The 21,300-nt window shown below is 37.5% G+C and overlaps 1 protein-coding gene across 3 annotated transcripts in view; it reads left to right on the top strand.

Annotated features, from left to right (window-relative positions):
- SNTG1 (syntrophin gamma 1) overlaps positions 1-21,300 on the top strand; it is a 365,935-nt gene that overhangs the window by 144,743 nt on the left and 199,892 nt on the right. Inside the window, exon 1 of one of the 3 annotated variants that reach the window (XM_075744112.1) lies at positions 16,311-16,388. The exons of the other annotated variants lie outside the window; for them this stretch is intronic. The gene's annotated coding sequence lies outside the window, so the exon portion shown is untranslated. Of the gene's footprint in view, positions 1-16,310; positions 16,389-21,300 lie in introns of those variants that run through there. 3 annotated transcript variants of the gene reach the window in all.

Below are 21,300 nucleotides of genomic sequence, written 5' to 3'. Positions count from 1 at the left end.
CCTCTGTAAGGTCTTTCTATTAATGTGCCTGAAGGAGAGCCAAAAAAGAGACTGTGTGAACTCTCAGTCCCAAAACTTTATTTTCCTATCCTTTTCTTTGATGTTTGGAATGTTTTAATTTTAGAGACATTAGGATCTGAAATGTTTAGAGTCATGCGCAAAACAGCCCTATATATTGCCTGGTTGTATATATCTTTTCTTGTGACTCTTGCCTTTGTGTGATGGGTTGGTGTACATGACAGCCAGTGGAGATTTTACATGTCAGCAAGATACCCAAGTGCAGAATGCGGCAAATCACCCTTCATTGTTCATCAACCATCTTGTACTTCATCTGTACAGTAACTGACAGCTGTGATGTTCTTACTGCAGCCTAGACTCACAAATCCCCCCAAACTAGCTAGACTTTGTCTCCACAGAAGTTATTTAGGCAGAGAAGACTTCTCTTCTATAGCTTTTGTTTGTTTATGCTTTAATCCATACCTGCCTCTCATGTTATTAGCCTGGTAACGACCTTTTCATGTATTTGCCTCTGCAATTCCCTTGACCTTTGTTCCAGCTTAGAGACTGTTTTTCAGCATAGGCAGAAGTGCTCTTTTGTTTGCTGATGTATGGTCACAGACTAGTAGTAAAAATTCATCTAAGCAATACATAAATAAAGCAGATCTATTGGAAACAGCAGAATTTGTCATGGCATGAGATGGCAGTGAAGCCTTCATATTATGTTGGTTTACCATATCTGCAAACTTTCTGGTTGAATTTCATAAAGGTTTTATGAACTTTTTCACTAAAAAAAACCCCCAAATTGTAATACATTTGCTTTTTAAGTAAATTACAGAAAATTTACATAGTTTCTTAGTCTGCCTTCTAATTATTGAAGACACATAGCCTTCCTAGTTCACCTTTTGTTCCTTCTTCAACTTCCTGTGAAGTTATGAATGTTAGTTTAATCACTTCCTTGCCTTTCCATCTGTTAAGATGTAGTAAGCACAATCTGATTGCAGTTTGAGCAAGATCACATTTTTTGCTGAGTATCTAAGGACATAGACGGGACAAAGGTGGTAAGTAATATGCATAGTTAAAGTAACTAGGAGAATTCCTAGGCATACAATCCTCTTTTCATTTAAGCTGAAAAAGTAGAAATATAGCTGAAAGCAGGGGGGGAAAAAAATCAATAACCCTGGTTATCTTCAGTCATAAAGTAGGATCATGGGATCATGGGATCATAGGATATCCTGAACTGGAAGGAACCCATAAGGATCATCGAGTCCAACTCCGGGCTCCACACAGGACCAGGCGAATCAGAGCATATGACTGAGAGCGTTGTCCAGACGCTTCTTGAACTCAGTCAAGCTCGGTGCTGCGACCACTTCCCTGGGGAGCCTGTTCCAGTGCCCGACCACCCTCTCAGTGAAGAACCTTTTCCTGATATCCAACCTATACCTCCCCCGTCACAGCTTCATGCTGTTCCCTCGTGTTCTATCACTGGTCACCAGAGGAAGGAGATCAGCGCCTGCCCCTTCACTCCCTGTCGTAAGGAAGCTGTAGGCCACGATGAGGTCTCCCCTCAGTCTCCTCCTCTCTAGCCTGAACAAACCAAGGGATTTCAGCCTCTCCTTACATGTCTTCCCCTCTAGACCCTTCACCATCTTTGTTGCCCTCCTTTGGACACTCTCCAAAAGTTTTATGTCCTTTTTGTACTGTGGCGCCCAAAACTGCATGCAGTACTCGAGGTGAGGCCACACCAGCGCAGTGTAGCGTGGGACGATCACTTCCCTAGACCGGCTAGCAATGCCGTGCTTGATGCACCCCAGGATACGGTTGGCCCTCCTGGCAGCCTGGGCACACTGTTGACTCATGTTCAACTTGTTGTCGACCAAGACCCCGCAGTCCTTTTCAGCATGGCTGGTGTCCAGCGTCTCATCGCCCAGTCTGTATGTATAGCCAGGGTTGCCCCTTCCCAGGTGCAGAATCCAGCACTTGCCCTTGTTAAACTGCATGCGGTTGGTGATTGCCCAGTTGTCCAATCTGTCCAGATCTCTCTGCAAGGACTCTCCACCCTTGACGGAATCAAGAGCTCCTCCCAATTTGGTGTCATCTGCAAACTTGCTCACAACACCTTCTAGTCCAACATCTAAGGCATTTATGAAAACATTAAAAAGAACTGGTCCTAAAATGGAACCCTGGGGAACACTTCTAGTGACTGACCGCCAGCCTGATGTAGCCCCGTTTACCATAACTCTTTGGGCCCGACCCGTCAGCCAGTTGTATCAGGCATAGGATTTGGTGAAAGTGGTTATCGCTTTCTAAAATTTGTTTGTTGCATCACAGTAGCATCAGAATACCTTTTTGTTGTGTGTCAAATCATATATTGTTTGTTCTCCTGTCTTCTCTCTGCAGTGGAGTAGGACTTTTCTGCTTGAAGCTTTTTCTTTATAGTATATGCATGTTGCTGTACATTTATGCCAGAAAAAGTCTAAACCCCATTGTGCTTAATTCCCCATGCTGGGGCATGCCAGTGCTGTCAAAAGCTTTATATTGGCATCATGGGCAAAGATTACATTTCTCCAAAGAGAATTATTTTGTCTTAGAAGGCAAAGTAATCAGTTTCAGTCCTTATTTGGTGCTTTAGGAAATGCCAGTTGTTCTGAATCTCAGCGTGGAGATCCCAATGTAAAGATGAGAACAGAGAACTTGAGTTTCATACTATACACTGGAAAATCAGTATATAAAACCTACATTTTATAAGGTAGCTTAATCAAGCTTCACATGTAATTCTGTTGTAGCTTTCTGTATTTATTAGGGAGTTTCCTAGGTACTCAAGTACTTCCAGGTTTACTGCAATTCTGTAACAGAACTATGGAAAGACAAAGAGGTGAATAAGAGATAAGATTCTTATAAATGAGAAAAAAATCTCTTAGTCAAGAGGGAGCACAAATCACTTTAAAAGTAATATGTAAAAGCTGAGCTCTAGCAAAAAATTCAAAGATACATTTGAACTAAGGACCGAATACCATTTGTCGCTATGATCTTTTAACTCAAGGAAATTTTACTGTGGGGTGGGTTGGGGTTTTTTGGGGGGGGGAGGGAGGTGGAGGAGGAGATTTAATTTCTGTTGTCAGTTTTGGACGATTATTCTTCACCTGTGGCCTGATTTTCTTCAAAGCACTTGGACCAGTTTGGTGGCACCATAGTAGTTGTATTGAGCAGGCAGGAGAGTGTTATTTGCATGTCATTAATATGTTATTAGTACTTGAAACTGTACTATTACAGCACTTCTTCTGCAAGCAGCCTTTAATTTTTGAAAAGGATGAAAAAATAGTTGCATATGAGGGGGATCACAAATAAGAGGCCTTTTAAGCAGTTCCCCTGGAACCTTGCTGTACCCATCACGCAGTACAACCTTACCTTATGGTCAGCTTCACTGAAGCCTGCAGAGAGGAATGGAGCAAGAGGATGGCCATTTGCCCTTTATTCACTAAAAAGAGAATGTCCCTGAAGAATCTGAAATTCACTTTTAGCTACCTCTGACCTAATGTACCATCTCTATCATATAAAATTTTCTGCCAGCCCCAGGTATGTGCATGTCTCCAAATGATTCTTCATCAGCTGTGCACACATGCTGAACTTTTACCCTGCACAGCCTTTCTAAAAACTTTTGAAATCTTACATTCCAAGTGAATGTAAAAAATATATCTTGCCATTAGCAGTCTAAGATTTCAAACTGTGCCTGCCACAAGCACTTGTATCTGACTTTTGAAGACTATAATTTGAAAGTTTCAGTGAAACTTTTCCTATTTACAGAAACTCTAAATCAAGTTGCACTTTCCCATTTAAAACCTCAACAAAACAAAAGAGAATTTATAACATAAATTGCTACTTTCTAAAGGTTCCATTTAATACTAATAATTTCATTCTAAAGCCTGTCCAACTCAGCTAAAGAGAAGCTATTTACTGCATACTGCTGTGATCATGGTGACAAGATCCCATTGAGAGATGTGTTTGCACATTTTCCAAAGTCCCAGTTTTGTTCTGTTTCCACAATGCAATTTTTTCCAGTCCTAAATTCTTTCTAACAAAAAGAATGATGATTTAGTGTAAGAGTAATAAATTACACAGTAGAAAATGATGCTCTGCAGTAAGGTTAAAGAGTGGGTCTGACTGTGTACACCATCTCTGTACTACAAATTGGCGTTTTTATTGAATGGAATTATGTGATCTAGAGAGATAAGAGTTGACTTACATTTGCTGGAAATTTAGCAGAGTCTGTGTTTAAACTGATTTCATTTATAATTATATAAAAACTTAGATGGCCTACAGAGCTTCACAGTGTGTTTATGTGATCTTTGACTTTACCAGAGTTTCTTGAAGGTGTTCAGTTAATATATCTACCAAGAGCTTTTTCCTCTGCTTCAAATACAGCTGGGTCTTTCTTTAATTTGAAACATGGGCCAAAAGTACTCGGCTGCATGTGTAGTAAGGTCCATTTCTACAGTTCTCGAGCACATTATCCCAGAAGGAAGACACCCATTGCCTTCCACAAGCTGTAGGAAAGGCTGCTAAATCAGCAAAGATTTAATGGTCACATGGCTCAAAAAGACAAGGGTTGTTTTGGGAATCAGTGTTTTCTTGACTACTTGAGGTACTTTGCACTGCCCTATTTGAGAAATGTGCAGTTGGGTCAGCAATTTGGCATCTTCACTATGGTGGGAAACAGTGAGTAGTAATCCTGCTTGGAAATTTTGAATTTTGAGTGAAATAGAAAGGAATTTTATGTTTTGTTTGTTTGGGGTTTTTTTGGTTTGGTTTGGGTTGGGTTTTTTTTGATCACAGCATATAATTTTGCATCTGTCTTGCAAAAGGTCAGACATAAATTAAATACTCTCCAATAACAGAGGGTAGAAGTCTTAGCTTGAGGTAAGACAGCAACAATGTTGAATACCAGTTCCTACATATATGCATGTATACATATATGATATATTTTAAAGATGAGAACAAATTTATTTTGTGTAGTTGGTAGTAAAGTCGCTTAAAGAAAAACAATCAGCTTCTGCCACAATCAGCTTCTACCACATCCTTTCTTTAGGATTTCCCTTTCTCTGAAGACCCCTTCCTCTTATCTCCTCATGCTCTGTTAGCCCTGTTGGTCCTGCTAGCACTTCAGCTTCAGGGGGCTGAAGATCCCGTATCCCCATAGCAGTAGAAGAGCCTGAGAAACCCTCCAGAAAAAGGCAGCCTTGCTGTGTGAGAGGAAATCTGGATCTAATGAGTTACTCAAATTCCAGTCATGGTGCCTTCAGGCCATGACACTCCTCTTTCTTGGGACAGTTGCCTACATCTCCTGAGACCCCAGAGCTGCCTGCGGAGGTCAGCAGTGATGACGCCTGATGGAAAAGGAGGGCAAAGCTGCAGCTATCAGGGTACCCTCAACAGAGCGAACAGTTTCTCCTTGAAGGGCTCTCCAGCTGGATAGCCTGCACATGGAGCAATCTGCACGCCTCTGGCTGTGCTCTGTCCTCCCACGTACCCACTTCACAGCCGTGGAGTGTGGGAGAGCAGCAGGGAGGTGACCTCACTTACAAGGTAGGTGTGAGCACAATAGCAGGTAACTAGGAGAGACAAAACTAAGCCTGGAGCTGTGTGGTAAAGGGTGATGGGGAGGGTTTTTGTGTGTTTTAAAACCTACCTGGAAATGGGTTCCTAAGAAGTGACTTACATTTTAAAGACTGTAGCTGCAAGGTGAAGAACTGGACACTTAAGTGGACACTTTCATTATGGAAGGACTAATATTACTGAGAGGTTCCTGTGCATAGATTTCATCGATCCCTCTTCTTTTTCTAAGAAATAGGTATAAGCTAATGAGGAAAAAAATATCTCAAGTGACAAATAGGATTGTTTATTTGCCAGATATTTCAGATGTTTGATTGTATATTGATCTTTACTTTAAGTCTGATCATTCTTCAACGTTGAGTAAATTGTAAATACTTTTTAAAAATAGCAAGGAAGATGCTTATTGTTTTGGGAACCCACATTTTATTACACTGATAAAAGAATGTGTCCTGAGTAGGCATAATATACCAGAAGAAATATTGGCCTATTTTATTTTATATGTTGCTGTATATGTTTATGTTGCTATTTAATTGCTTGGATGGGAAGATAATAAATCCTTGTGCATACACAATGTTTCTGTTGTAATCATTTGTAATTTGCATTAGAACAAGCTAGTAGAGAGGTACATAGGAAGCCCTGAAAATATTTACACATCCTTCACTTTAAAAGTTTTAAATCAAGCAGAATATTTGCAGTTCATTAATAGCCTTAATAACAGGATTAGTCAATACCTCCAAAGAGATTCTAGAATTAATATCTTCTTGAATCCAGTGTGATCATCTGGCTTTTATTTTCTGACTAGTCCATCCTTTGTAAACTAAATTATTATAACAAACAGATATTGTGCCTTACAGAGAATATAATTCACCTACATTAATTTTATCACCTGAAATGACCAAAAGAGCTTGTTCCTGTCCTCTGATATCAAAGGCACCTTAGAGTACAGAGACTGGCCAGGTTAAAGGTAACCTTTGTGTAGATGTCAGCTCTGGAATGAACAGAATATATCACATGTAAAAGAAAAATCTGAAAAATGAGATGATGAATGTGATTTCTGTAATCAACTGTTAGTACCACAGAGTGTTTTGACAATTTTGCAATTAATTTTCCTTGCCTAGTGCAATATTTTGTAATTTTCAAAATTAATTCTGAAGTATCTAGGAACTGGTTTGTGGTTTGTCTAAATTAAAGCTAAGGTGATTGTGAAAAAATGCATATCACCTACTATTGTAAAGAGACAAACATTCACTGTTTTTTTCTTAATTTACAGTTTTTAGCAAGACTGATAGTCATAAAGAAAATGATCCATTAGACCAAATATGGCTTTTCTGAGACAAAACAGACTTCAAATTGTATCAGGGCTATACTTGGGTGTTGTTTTTTTTTACCTTGGACATTTTCTTAATAAATATCTGTGTGCTCATCTGGCTTTGCTATGAGAGTCTGACTGTGTTAAAAAGTTTTTTAAACTGAGTTTAAGGTAAGGATGTGCCCAGCTTGCTAACAGCCTGTTGGCTCTGCTCTTGGGGTGACAACATAGCTTGGTATACGCCATGCTTTGGGCAGGGAGATGGGGGGTGTGTGTGTGTGTACACAGATACAGATATTTGTGTGTGTGTGTAGAGATATATATGTGTGTGTGTATGTGTGTGTGTATATACATATAAAACCTAGGGTAGACATATGGCTTGATTCATTGTTTTCTCAATTACCATCACAAGTGCAAGGCTACTGAAAGGTGGAAATAAGACATGTTTGCATGAATACTATATTTAAAAGCCAACAGCACCATTTATGTGGAAAATGAGAATTGATATTTATGCAATAACATGCCTGTCAAATAAAATTGTTAATGGAGCATTTCTTTCACCATCTATAGGTATAAGTTTAAAATTTAAATCATACCTGTAGGAAAGTAAAATTTATTTACCTTTAGTCTGAACATTGAAAATTTCTTAGAAGAAGGGTCAGTACATATTTGTAATGTTTGGTATCCTTTTGGGTTAATTTATTCTGTTTAATTTAAATGTCTTATTTTCCTGCCACATTGTCTGGTTTCCATGGATCCTGATTATTTTCTTCTTTGTGAAGGAGAATGACAGTGTAGTAGAGGGTCATCTAACTTTGCCTATGCTTGTTAATTGACGACTTTCATGAAAATCTGCAAATAAAAAACCCTGAAGATGCTGGAATAAAACTATGCTTTTCTTCTGATTGGCTATATGCATGTATTAGCCTTCTAGATATTCATATTGATTGTGCATGAGCAAAGTGTAGGATAGAATTTTTGTTGGTAGTGTATGTCTAACTGATCAGCTAACTGATATCAGCTTTCTGTGGTTATTAATAAAACAGCTAGAGAATACTCTTCCAGAGAAGTTTATCTGCATTGCACATTATTTCTATAATTCCAAAACATGAAGCAAGAGACATTATCTACTATAGGGGAAAAAATATGTAATATTGATGAAATAAAGTGTTTTACTTGTTCTATACTTCTGGATTGCATCTGTGCTTAATAATCTGTTGTTTGCATTAACTTAGCAGCAGCAGGGCATAATGACTATACTGGCAAGGTTTATTTGAGGATCTTTCCAAATGTCTTTTCCAGAGTGGCTTGACATCCTCTATTTAATTAACAGGTAAAAATAATGAAACAGTAGGCCAGTGTGAAAACCATTTCATTTTTGATCAATCTCATTTATTCAAAATAGTCACTGGACCAATACTGAAGAGTGGGCATAGCTTCCATCTCGTAGCTGCCTACATGATGTGGGCACCCCGTAGAGCTGGGTACTCATGAAATGGAGAGGAGCAGCCAGGCGAAAGTGGTTAGGCCTACCCCATTTGCAGACTAATTGCATTCTTTGTGGGGTGCTTTGGGTTCTTTCCAGATGATTAAACCCACAGCTGGGTATTGTTGTAGGAATCTTCTCTATATTTTCAGGAGAAATAAGAATTAGATATTTTCTTTTTTCCAAAAAGTATATTTGCATCACTACTGTTACAGATATTCTCCATATGCAGAACTGCTGATGCTGTTATCTGTGCACTTCATCATTCAGAAATGTCTTAGCAGACAGGCAGTGATCTGCCACATTCAGTATCTAAAGTGTAAGGTCTTGGCTTTGTGTATCATAGGTTTGGCTATGTCCTAGTGATGTGCTCCTACTGTATTTTTTTAGGATTTTTTTGTTGTTGTTTTTACTTTTTCAGTATGTCATAAAAAATACAGTGGTTAAAAATCCCATTTAAAATATAGATACAGGATTTTGAAAACAGGGAACCAGCCAACATTCTGCCTCAGTTCTGTCAGTATCTGAGGCTCCTTTTCAAATTGCCTTCTGACATGTGCTGTGCTGGCATGTACTTTGCTCCTCTAGTCCCTGGATAGCAGCACCTCTTTAGAGTGAAATACAGTCAGATGTCCTTTGCATGAAAACATAGGTTCAGAGTGAAAGGGGGAAGATGGAAGGAGAGGAGTATCTGCCTCTACTGAGGAACTGGGAGCTGGTCAGGATACATGTCTGGGATCGCCCATCACCTTAAGTAGGACTCACTGGCTATGAAATCTCAAGCAGGAGAGATTGTTGCCAACCTATGGGCTGATAAACAAGGTGAAGAATAGGCTGAGTGATCAGAATACATGTTTTGTCCGATGTTAAGTTCTTGATCATCATTGATTTTAAAGAGGTTAGCATATACATCATGTATATTTAGAGTGTCAGACATTTTAAAATGTATCTCTGCAACCAGTTAGCCCATATTAATATTCCATTATGAGAAATTTTTTTGTGGATGAAGACAAAAATCTTTCTTTGTTGGATTAGCTTAACCAAACATTTATCTTCCCCAAATAAAATAAACATATTACACCAGATAATTGAGGCTAAAATTTTATTCTGCTTTAAATTTTTAAGTGCTTATAGTCTTCAGTTTTAGAATCACAGAATCATAGAATGGTTTGAGTTTGAAGGGACCTCAAAGATCACCTAGTTCCAACCCCCTGCCATGGGCAGGAACACCCTCCACTAGACCAGGTTGCCCAAAGCCCCATCCAACCTGGCCTTGAACACTTCCAGGGATGGGGCATCCACAGCTTCTCTGGGCAACCTGTTCCAGTGCCTCACCACCCTCACAGTGAAGAATTTTTTCCTAATATGTAATCTAGATCTACCCTCTTTTAGTTTAAAGCCATTACCCCTTGTCCTATCACTGTACTCCCTGATAAACAGTCCTCTCCATCTTTCCTGTAGGCGCCCTGATTCTTCCTTTGATTCTGCTCTTGCCAGAGGACTGTGACAATAATTTCCTAAAAAGTATTTGTGAATAATATGTCTATCATTGTAGTTTGAGATAGGAATATTTTAAAATATTTATGACTTTGGACAGAGAATATATTGAAGAAATGGCATGCTTAAGGTGCATGTTCAGGTGAATGAAGCAGCTGAGTCAAAAGTTATTTTGGAAGACTGGCTCCCCCCTATCCCTCCTCTCATACTACACACTAATGGAATTCCACGTCCACTGTATTACATCTTCCTGTTTCAGTCTGGGCTTCTAAACCCCTGAGCCTGTGTTTGTTACAAATAGACACTTCTGTAGTTTCAGTCCTTTCTTAATTGTGTTATGTTAGTAAGATCTCCTCAGCTAGAAATGTGAATCTTTTCTTTATCCATTATCATGAGCTAAGATCCCTAACTTACTTTATTATTCTAACGACCTTCTTCTGTACCATTTCCTACCTATTGAAATGACAAAGATCATGTGTAGAGTTTGAAAGCAACTTGGATAATTCTTTTTAAAGTGTGAGCATTATTATCGCTGAAACAGAATATAGTTAGAATTTAAACAGAATAGTGTTCTTTTTCTATAGTTTCACTTTATAATATATTTCATTCATAACCAGTTCCAGATTTTTTACTAACTGTAATTACTGCTTTTTCAATATATAAATGCTGAGCATTTATTACATTTTAAAGAATATTATACTTATAGTACTAACATGCGATACATTTATACACATTATGCACTTTTGTCTTTCTTGGGAATTCATATCTACTGATGTTTATTATCAAGTAATTTTATTATTTACATGATATTACTCTTAAGTTATTCATACAGAAGGGAATTATTTAATTTCCATTAAATTGTTACTAACTTCAAAGGGAGCAGAATAATTTCCAAAGCAAGGAAAACACTCACTCATCCTAGACATACTTAGTCCCTCACAGATTCCCCACACATCTGCAGAGAGTTGTACAGATTCCCCACACATCCCCACATATCTCACACATACTGTTTCAAAACTGAAAATGGTTCTAAATACTGTGATACTTCAAGTCCTCACAGAGACAAGTACTGAAATTACTTGTGTATAACTGCTGTCTTTTTCTTTCCTGTCCTCTGTTTCTCTAAATGCAAGGAAGTATATTTAGTTTCACACATTTTTTTTTTTAATACTCAGCCACTTTATTTACCATGTTTTATTTGCCCAGTATATGCTTCCATTAATAAACAGTTGTGTTCCTGATGATGGAAAGAAATATCTCTGGCAGGTGTTTCAGAGGGTCTAAATGTGTCTGCTGCTGTCTTTTTTGTTGACAATAGAGGGAGAAGAGCCTACCATGATTAGATACCTGATCTGAGTATCCAAAGCTAGGAATACTGAAGCCAAGGATTTTTGCCAAGAATTTACATTGAAAATGCACACATAAATTCACTCATACATTTCTGTTTTACTTCAGAATTGCATGCCTACCAGAAAATGGGTATTTTGTGCATGTTTCCTACATTTATTGGGCTGTAGTTCAGCACTTTTTGTTTCCCAAGGTTGTTTTGTTTTCTTTAAATTTCCCCTTATGTCCAAGTAGGTCTTGGTGGTTGATTTTACAGCTCTTCATCTCATCTCCCAGTTACAGACTTTCTCATTGCAAAGTTACTCAAGATTATTTTGGTTTTGCCTTTTTATTAGTATGTTACATTATTAGAATTTTTTGTAGGGCATTTTTTTATGACTTCACTTGATATTCTGTTCTGGTTTATATTTAATACATATAAATATAATCCAATTTGCAATTAATTCTTTCCTAATCCATATTATGTTAATTATTTACTAATTATTTGGATCTTCCATAATAACTTCCTATTGTCTTTTTTCTTGATTATCAAAGTATTATAATTCTCCATAATTTGAATTTCTTTCACATTCTCCTATGAAAATTAATTTCTCTTTTTCAAGATAGTAGTAAAGCATTTTTTCATTCTTTGTTCTTTCTGATCTTTCTAAATTACCTGTGCCTCACAGTATTCAGATCTCATTTTATCCTCTCTTGTTTGCACGCAATTGTCATGATAGTTAAAACCTGTCTTTAGTTTCACATACTGATGGATTTTACCTTAAAAATTACTCTTCTTCTCAAGAATCTCCATTGTGCTTCAGTTGATTAAATCAGAAAATATTTTCCTAGGCTAGCTGTCACTCTTTTTACTGACACCTAATGTGTCTTTCTTTTACCATTTTTTAAATGTCCACAGTCATTTTAAGTCTTTCTACAAGCTCTCTGTAGTGCAGACAAAACTAAGACTATTAAGGCTTTGCTGCAATTCATTGTATCTATTCTAAAACCTCATTCTTCCCATATAAACCAAATTTAAATGCCCTTCACAAGCTTAGCTTGAAATCTCCCAAATTTGGAATATACTTATTTTTTCTACCAAGGAAATATGTTACAGTTTGGAAATGACAATAGTTGTCTATAAGCAAGTCTGATTTTTAAGAGTAAAAGGAAAAAAGCTTCTCACAATACAGGGTAGATTTTGCAGCTGAGTTATAAAAGTCTGTCTGTGTAGATAGTGTTATCCTGACTTACAGAGTCTGCACAGGTAGCTGTCTTCTGAGAACTACTGTCTGACTGGGTCTTGCAAGCAATCCTACTTGCTGAGTTCAAAAGGGTCATGGATATGAGCTCGGAGACTATTTGCTCATCCCGGTTAAAATAGGGCAACCTGAGTGCAGAACTTGAGGAAGCAACGGGGCACTGAAAGAACCGCCCAGACAGAAGGCTGGGCATCTTATACCTGCTTCTGCTGGCAGAGTTTGGAGTTAGCTGAAGATGTATTTTGGGTATCATCTTGTTATAAACTTAGATCTAAAGGTTTTCATTTAAAGCACAATGTAAGTTTGTATCAAATAAGAAACTAAAGTGGCCCTTCTGAGCCTATATCTAGTTCTAAACCCAGTGGCCTATCTTTTTTTTTTTCCTTATTAGTGGAATAAATAATCAGATAACTTAAGTGTAACACATGGGCGAGAGCATGTCCACGTGATCTTTTGCAAGAAGGCCCAGTGTAACACCGGCAAGTTGACTGGCATGAGCCATCTGTAGACTGGGAACTGTGCAGCTTTGCTCATGGTGGTGTTCTGCAAAGCACAGCATCAGATCTTCCTGTCTGTGGCCAGGCCACATCTGGCTGCCTCAGATACAGAAGTGCTGCTGTCCTGTCCAGCTGAATTGCAGACACAACCCCTCAAACAAGACACAATTTCCTTCCCAGAGACTTTATTTTTGCTTGTCAAGAGCTAATGTTTTGGCCTGGTATTTGTCTTCCTGTTTCTACAAAAACACAATCACACTTTTCATCTCCCTTATGTATTACTCCTGAGATTAAAATTGAGGAAAGAACCTTATAGAATGTATCAATACAAGAAATATTTGCACTACTATCAAAATCTATGGTCCATACATCTACACTGAAACTGATCTGGCTATAAATGCTAGAGCTTCCTCACCAATGTCTAAATGATATAACTGAGAGCTGTGAAGACGGAGAAATCAGAGAGAAAAGCAGCACTTGGCACCTGCTGGACCAGGTAAACAGCTCACAGTTATTTGTTCCACTATGGAATGATATTTATCCACTATTTACTTAGACATACTTCTTTCTTCAGAGATTAATGGAGCTTCACTGTCAGCACCTCAGTCCCTCTTTAAGACTATTTCTCACTCCATCTCCACTTTACGGAAAATAGATGGGCTGTTCATTTTATCCAGATTATACTAATAAGAAGACAATAAACAGCTTTTCAGCATCCCTCAAAATGCTGCTATTCCACTCCTCTCCCTTCATTCCTTCACGTTGGGAAGTAGCAGTATAGTGCAACCGTTCTCTTTGTGAGCTATCTTCTGTGCTTTTGTCCTTTGAGGATTCACTTGATTTTGTTTTTATGGTTGAACTCTGATGATTTCAGAGACCAGAAGGACAAGAAGGTGGTCGGTGTCTTATCTAATGATGACATTGTGGATTGCTCATAAGCAGCAAACTTTGTTACCCAAATGCCTGTTTTTGAAATGTGCATCTTTCCTGGCATGTGAAAGCAGCAGTCCCCATTTTCTGGCCTTGTAGCTTGCACTTCATTAGTCTACTCTTAAAGGTGATTTACTTCATTTGGGATCTTCTGTTATGTAAACTGCTCATAAGTTCCCCTCTTTCCCTTTTATCAAAGGATAAGAAGATCAAAGAAAGAAGCTGTAATACTTCCCTGGCCAATGCAGTCCTTTCCTCTGGCACACTTGCATGTTTGTGGGTACAGGTAGATCACTGTGGATCTTTTTTGTATACATTTGAATGCCTACCTACAAGATTCTTCAGCACATCTCTATAGACTCCTTCCCTTTAACTGCTGCTATGAAAAAAAAGAAAAGGTTTGTCTACTAAGTCAGAAGCAACTTCTGTAATACTACTAGTAGTAGTAGTAGTAATAATAATAATAATTTCAGCTGCAGATCTGAAATATCTGTAATAGCCTGCCAGCGACATAGGATTCCTCTTTATTTTCTTATATATGCTGTTTTCTTTTCCTCTTTTTAAATATATGGAAATTCCTAGTTATAAAGGGTGAGCCAAAGCTTCCCATTGCATGGAGGCAACAGGAAAAAAAGCAGGTATCCCTGAAGATGTCCAGAAAATTATTTCATCTACTTTAGTAGAATTAAACTCTATTAAGTATATAGGAAGTGAAGACTGCCAGAATTTAGGTGGATTGGGTTGTGTCCCCAAGGTTTTTATGATCAGACAGGTAGTGGGATTCAGACCTATCTGTGCCAAGCTCCCTGTCATTCTTCCCGACAGTCAACAGCAAAATTGCTCTGAAACAACGAAGAGTCATTTGAATGGGCGAGCTGTATTGAGTAAAGCAGATTAATATTAAAATGCCTGCAATTCAGTTTGCTTTCAGACTAATGTTTTCCCTGAGGATATTTTCAACCTTAAGGGCAATAAAATCATAAGCTTAGATTTGACAGCTTGAAAATTACATAGAAGATAAGATGACTCCTTTTAGAGGAGTCTGGTTTTTTAACTAACAAATCACACAAGTTTGCCTGTAGGTTGCTGTCTAGATCTAGAAACTCAGAATCTGCCATTTCTTTTACCTGCAGCATTTTGTTCTTTAACTCATTGGTATGAATTTGCCTCAACCCCTGACGGTGTGCTTACCATTTGGTCTGCCTTGCCTGCAAAAATCCTGTTCACCCTCCATCTTCTGAACATGGAATCTCAGATCCAGGCAGCTGCTCAAAAGGGTGATCGTGAAACAGTGCCAGATTCCTTTTCTTCTTTCTTTCTTTCTTTTTCTCAGCCCTGCTTTTGACTCTTTGCACTGTACTTAAAAAAGGGAGATAGTAGGGAGAGATGGGTGAGTTCAAAGAATGAAATTTGTGTGAGTGATAGAATAGCTAAATAAGTTGGCAGTCACCCTGATGACAGACGCTTAGCAAATACTACTTCCGAGATCTACCTGACAACAAAATAATGACTCATTAATGATATGTGAAGTATAGCTTTATATGTCACTGATGATTTTTGTATTGTAAGGGTATTCATCTATTTAAATTCCCAAATCTTGTCCAAGATGGACTGATAATAGTGGATATTAGTATAGATTATATGTAAGGGAGATACATCCTTGTTTGTTTGAAAGATGCAGAGGAGACTGTTGGTCAGTCTCAGTTATAGTACAAATCCAGTGGAGTCTGTGTATCTGGATCGCTTTGTCTGCTGTATTTTGTAAGCTCTCACTCAGGAACATACACCTCTATTTCCTTGTCTGTCCAGAGAATTTCTTGCATTTTTTTTCTGTATGAATTACTGCATATGCTGGAAAGGGATATACTATGGATTTTTATACACACTATGTTGAAAATACTCCTGAGTTTTCCATTTCCTTCAGTTTGTGAAACATGCCCACTTCAGAGTGCTTTCCTAATTCGTATTTCTTTCTTGTTTTCCATCTGTCTCTGCACACTGGTACAGCTTCAGATCAAACTGCTTACTTCTGCCTCTACTGATTTAGATACATTTATGGTAAAGAAACTACCCAAAACTTCTTACTCTTATGGAGTGGAGAGAAACAGCTTTCTGCTTCAGCAACTGCTTATGCATATTTATTGAATAGCTTCTTTGAGGATGTTATGATGAGCTTGCTTATCAGTGAAAATGACTTGAAGTAGTCTCAGATCTCAATATCTGTGATTCCAATTAGGAATTTAATAAATGCTGAAACCTTTTAAATCTTTCATTTATTCATAATGTAGCATGACAATAAACAGCTGATGACAGTAGAGGAATTCAACAGGAATCTACTGTCTAGATTAATTTCTTTTTTTTTTTCTTTTTGTTCGATTGCAGAGCCTGCATCTGTGACCATGACATGCTTAACTTCAGAGAACTCATTATTACTTCCATTGTGCTCTAGCAGTTTTCATCTTTCACAGTCAGAGGTGGGCAACTGAATTTAAAGAATTTCCATGCTCAAGGGAGGGATAAACGCTTTTTAATTGCTACATGCCCCAATAGGACAGCCAGGTCTTCTTAAACAGAAAAATAAAAATACGACAGCATTAGAGATACACATTTACCAGTATTTTATTTTACCTTCCTACAGAAAGAGAAAATAAGTGTTTTCTTACTTTGAAGACAAAATACGTGACTGACTAACCTTGGAAATGTATGTTATTAAAAAGTTTGGCAATGAATTTTAAGAAATATGGACTTTAGTTTTGTATCGGGACTTCTCAAAATGAACTGGTAACTAAATTCTTTCACTTTTCTATATGGCTCTGCTGGCTCGTGTTACTGACCAGTGTTAGCCTCTGACAAGCGTGAAAGGAATTGGTTGCTCCAAGCCAGCTGGTATCTGAGGGACAGTTGATAGATATTTTTATAGCTTATTCTTGAGAAATATCTATAGCATACCAGCTGTCACTTATGTAGTTAGTATATGTAATACAGTTTCTGGTGTTCTAAGTAAAAAGGTAGGCATTCAAAGGTGTTTAGAGTGAACCAGCTTCTCACTGTAAATAAACAGTGCAATGTACTTGTGAGAGTAGGAGAGGATATTCTTACCTTTTCATCATATGTCTCCTATAGATTCATATCTGATACAGTTGGCTAAGTACTTTGTATGTTCACACAGCTGCCATTCTTGGGAGATTTCTCAGGCAGCCTTCTTGCAATATCTAAGGTGAGTTTTGCAGATCTGTCACAACTCCTGAGACCTACTGAGTAGTACTATTAGAAGGACTGCTGCGTATCAGAAAATTGCAGCAATTCCTGCACTGCATGCTTCCTAGGCTTGCACTGCCCAGTTCTGGCATTCCAGGCAGCGCTTCATTTCAAGGAGGTACAGACTTGCAGAACAAACGGGTATGAGTAGTGTATGCATACGTGCTGCTGAGGTTGAGGCTTCCAGATCACCCAGTTGCTGGGTGTGTTTAAGACATCCGAGACATTAAATTTACCATACGTGAACAAAATGTCTTTGCAGGAAATGTGGAATTTTTGTAACCCAACTGTTACACTGTGTATTTGCATATAATTCTGTCTGAAGAAAGATGGTGATTGTTGACATTCAAGTCAACTAAAACTGCTTAGATAACTATATACCATCTCCAGTAAATGTGTCCTCAATAAAATAATTTATTTCTGTTTGGCAGTCTATTTTGCCCTAGGAAACAAACAGGAAATTGTAACTTTTCTTTTTTTATTTTTCCCCAATAGGTGGGAACTGATAGCAAACTAGATCATTATCAGAATTATAGACGTTAGATGGATGTTTACTGAATCACTTTTTAATGAGAGTGGGAGATTAAGTAGAAATCACCTTGATCTGAAATGTGCAAAAAATTAAATCAAATTTCTGTCCTGTTTACAAACGATTTACATTTTTTGTCAATGACAGAAGAAGTCAACTTTGGACACGGCATGTGAGGACTGGAACTAATAAAATAAAGTTACAGATGGAACCACACATCATGCTGCGTTGTCCTGTAAACTTCTGCATCATGGGTCCTGTCTTTTCAGGCTTGTTAATTGCCAGCCGTAAGTTCTTCTTTCCTGAGAGTTGCTTCATGGAAAGATCTGATTCCAGATAGTTGTAGACTTCTGTAGCTTTGAAGCACTCCATACATCATATAGGCCAAAATATTATGGTGCTTAACTTGATGTATATTAAAAAAAAAAAAAAAGTGTGTTATTGATGCTTAAAGATCAATGAATTTCTGCACTCTAATTTTCTCAATTAAAATGCTGTTTTCAGAGTATAAGATTTAATGTACTTGTAATCATTTGGCCAATGATAGACTTTTCCTTACTGGACTTCTGCCATTCATTAAAAAAAAAAAAAAAAAAAAAAAAAAATTAAATTTTTAATGGAGTAATTGTATTCTTTTTTATGATTTTTTTGTACAGATGCAAGTTTCCAAGAAAAGATCATGACTGGAAATAATCCAGGCATGCTGGTTTTGAAGGTTAAATGTATTCAGAGGAGATCATAATTAGAAATACCAGATTTGTTATTTTATGATTTTGATTTATTTTCCCTTTGAGCACTTCTGTCTTTTTCAGGCTATGGGAACTTTCTATCTAAATCAGTAAATTAGAGAAATTTATGGTGAATGTGGGTTGAGATTCCTATATATCAAAATAAAAATCTGCTCTGTCATCATCACTAATGAAACACTGGTGATGAAACAAATAATTTGTACATTTAGAATGTCTCAGGAAACAATTTTTTTCTGACATAATACACATTTTCTCTTCAGTGCTTTTTTTACCAGTGAATAATTGCCAGCTCCCCAACAAAACTTCTGCAGCTCCAGTAATGGAATTTTTTCTGAATCACAGTAGAATTACCTCTGCTGGAGTTCAGCCCTGATATATTCTGCCAGCACAAGGTCTATGCCCTGTGAAAGTCCTGTTTCAAGGGTGAATTTTACTCTTCTGGATAACATTTACATCTTGCAGCTAGCAAACTACTTGCACTTGAGTACCCTTGCACATCTGAATCAAGGCACTGAGTTTTTGATGGAAACCTACCAATTTATGACAAGTAAGGATTTTGCTAAATGTCACTTTATAATGCTGCGTAAGCAAAAGACAAGAGGCAGAGGTTTAATAAAATGGTTTATCACTGCAAAAATAATTTAAAAACCTATTTCCTACAAGATGAACTGGACCTTAAAAATGCACTTAAGACTTTGCTTTTTGTAGATATCTCACCTTATTTATATGAATGAAGCAACAAAAATGTAATCATCACCATTTATAAATTGTACATAACAGGCATTCATCGCTGTTCTGTGCTTTCCTGTTCTTTGTCAGAATGCTGGACACAAAATGGACACAAATGGAACAAAAAATCAATAAAGCCATCATATCCTCACCAAAAAGAAATACAAAGCATATACGGAAGGTTTAATGTTCAATGCGAACAATTTTATGTTTTCTTTAAAGAGATCGTCAGTGTCAACTTTAAATACTGTCTATAACATCAGTAGTAATAAATAGCCTAAATGAATGATAGCAAATCACCTGACTAGAAACTGAAGTAAAGCCTGTGTTTGTCCTTTTCACACATTCCTGGTTTTGCATATAGTAAATGAAATGGCTTTGAAGTTGGTATCTGTGCTGCACCCAGTTTTGCAGCTTTAATGAACAGAATATAAATATTTTCAAATTGCATTTCAAAATGCTCTGTAACTCCCTAGTTAATTTTTCTTTTTAATTTTCTGTATAAAAGCAACACTTGGGAACATGACTGGTTTGGGGTTTTTTTCTTATGCAGTTCTGGTTTAAATGAAAATAAAAAGTTAATTCTGTTTGCATAACCAGAGTGCATTAATATATGACATGTAGTGAATGTATTGCATAGTCATATTTTTGGGGAATGTAATGATGGATTTGGGGTTTGCAGCTGCAGATAAAAAAACATGTAAGTTGAAATTTAATTTACCTGAAATTTAACTTTTACAAATGGTAATATTCTAGAAAAGAGGGTTGGAATGAACTTGGAGAGATCATCCTGTCCAATTCTTCCCTAGAGTGTGAGATCTGCTCTACTTGAACCATTCCTGGAATATTTTTATTTAATTAATTCTTAGAAAAAAAGAATGAAACGCCTCTAGTGACAGAAGTTCACAGCTTCCTTAGCTAGCTGATTTCTGTGAACTGCTTAAGGGTTTCTACTAAAGGAAAATTCTTCTTAGTGTGTAACCTAAATCTTCCTCACTCTGAATTACTCCCATTACTTCTTGGCCTATGCACATTAAACATGGAGAGCAGTTTGTTTCCATTCTCTCTGGTTTTTTATGTATGCATATATGTATTTATGTGTGTATATATAAAAGCATGTGGCTGTAGGTGTTGCTTTCTCTTAGTCTTCTCTGTTCTGGTCTAGAATGACTTAAATTCTCAGAGTCTATAGGCCATATTTTTTGGATGTGTGATTATTCTTATTGCTGTCCCCTGAACTGTCTCCATCTGCTCCATGTTTGGTTTTTTGATGTATTGTACCCAAAACTATAAACAGTAGACCACAGGAGGCTTTTGTAGTGCTTGAGCAGATTGGATGAAACAAACGGTCCTTTATCTCAAGCCATCCTCTACTGGCAATGTAAGCTACGGAAACCTTATTTCAGCTGCTGATAGAGCCTTCTGTTTCTGAAATTAAAACGAAAACTTTAATAGTAACTTGTGTTGAGGAACATTAGAATCACACTTCAGTCTCTGGAGTAAAGAAGATCTGTACATAGTAACTGACATTAGTGTCAATGATATTTCAGATATTGCAGAGTTCTGAAGGTTACAATGTCAAAGAGAAAAAAAAAACCCCAACATAACAGTTCGGTACAGCACAGTAGGAACAGCTGTTTTTCTGTAAAGTACACTGTCTGTGTTCTCAAAACTAGCGTACTAATCTGGCCAAGCCTACTCTTCATACGTTCTTACAAATTAGTAAGTAGGATGATACAGTGAGATGCTTTTGAAGGTAAGATGCAAGGTAGTGGAAAAGCGTCATCAGCTTTTGACCTTTCCTACTATCTCTTTAGATCAGTTCACCATTGTGGCTAATAATGTCCATTGATTGAGATACTGATTGTGGTGGGTTGACTCTGGCTGGGGGCCAGGTGCCCACCAGAGCCGCTCTATCACTCCCCTCCTTCACTAGACAGGGGAGAAAAAGTATAATGAAAAGCTTGTGGGTCAAGATAAGGACAGGGAGAGATCAGTCACTAAGTATCGTCACAAGCAAAACAGACTGAACTTAGAGAGGGAATTCATCTAATTTATTACCAAGCAAAACAGAGTAGAGGAATGAGAAATAAAACCAAATCTTAAAACACCTCCCCCCAC

The sequence above is a fragment of the Balearica regulorum genome, chromosome 2 (assembly GCF_011004875.1).
Source record: "Balearica regulorum gibbericeps isolate bBalReg1 chromosome 2, bBalReg1.pri, whole genome shotgun sequence".
NCBI lineage: Eukaryota > Metazoa > Chordata > Aves > Gruiformes > Gruidae > Balearica > Balearica regulorum.
The sequence above is the reverse complement of the archived record's forward strand: the minus strand, read 5'-3'. Positions and strand labels throughout refer to the sequence as shown.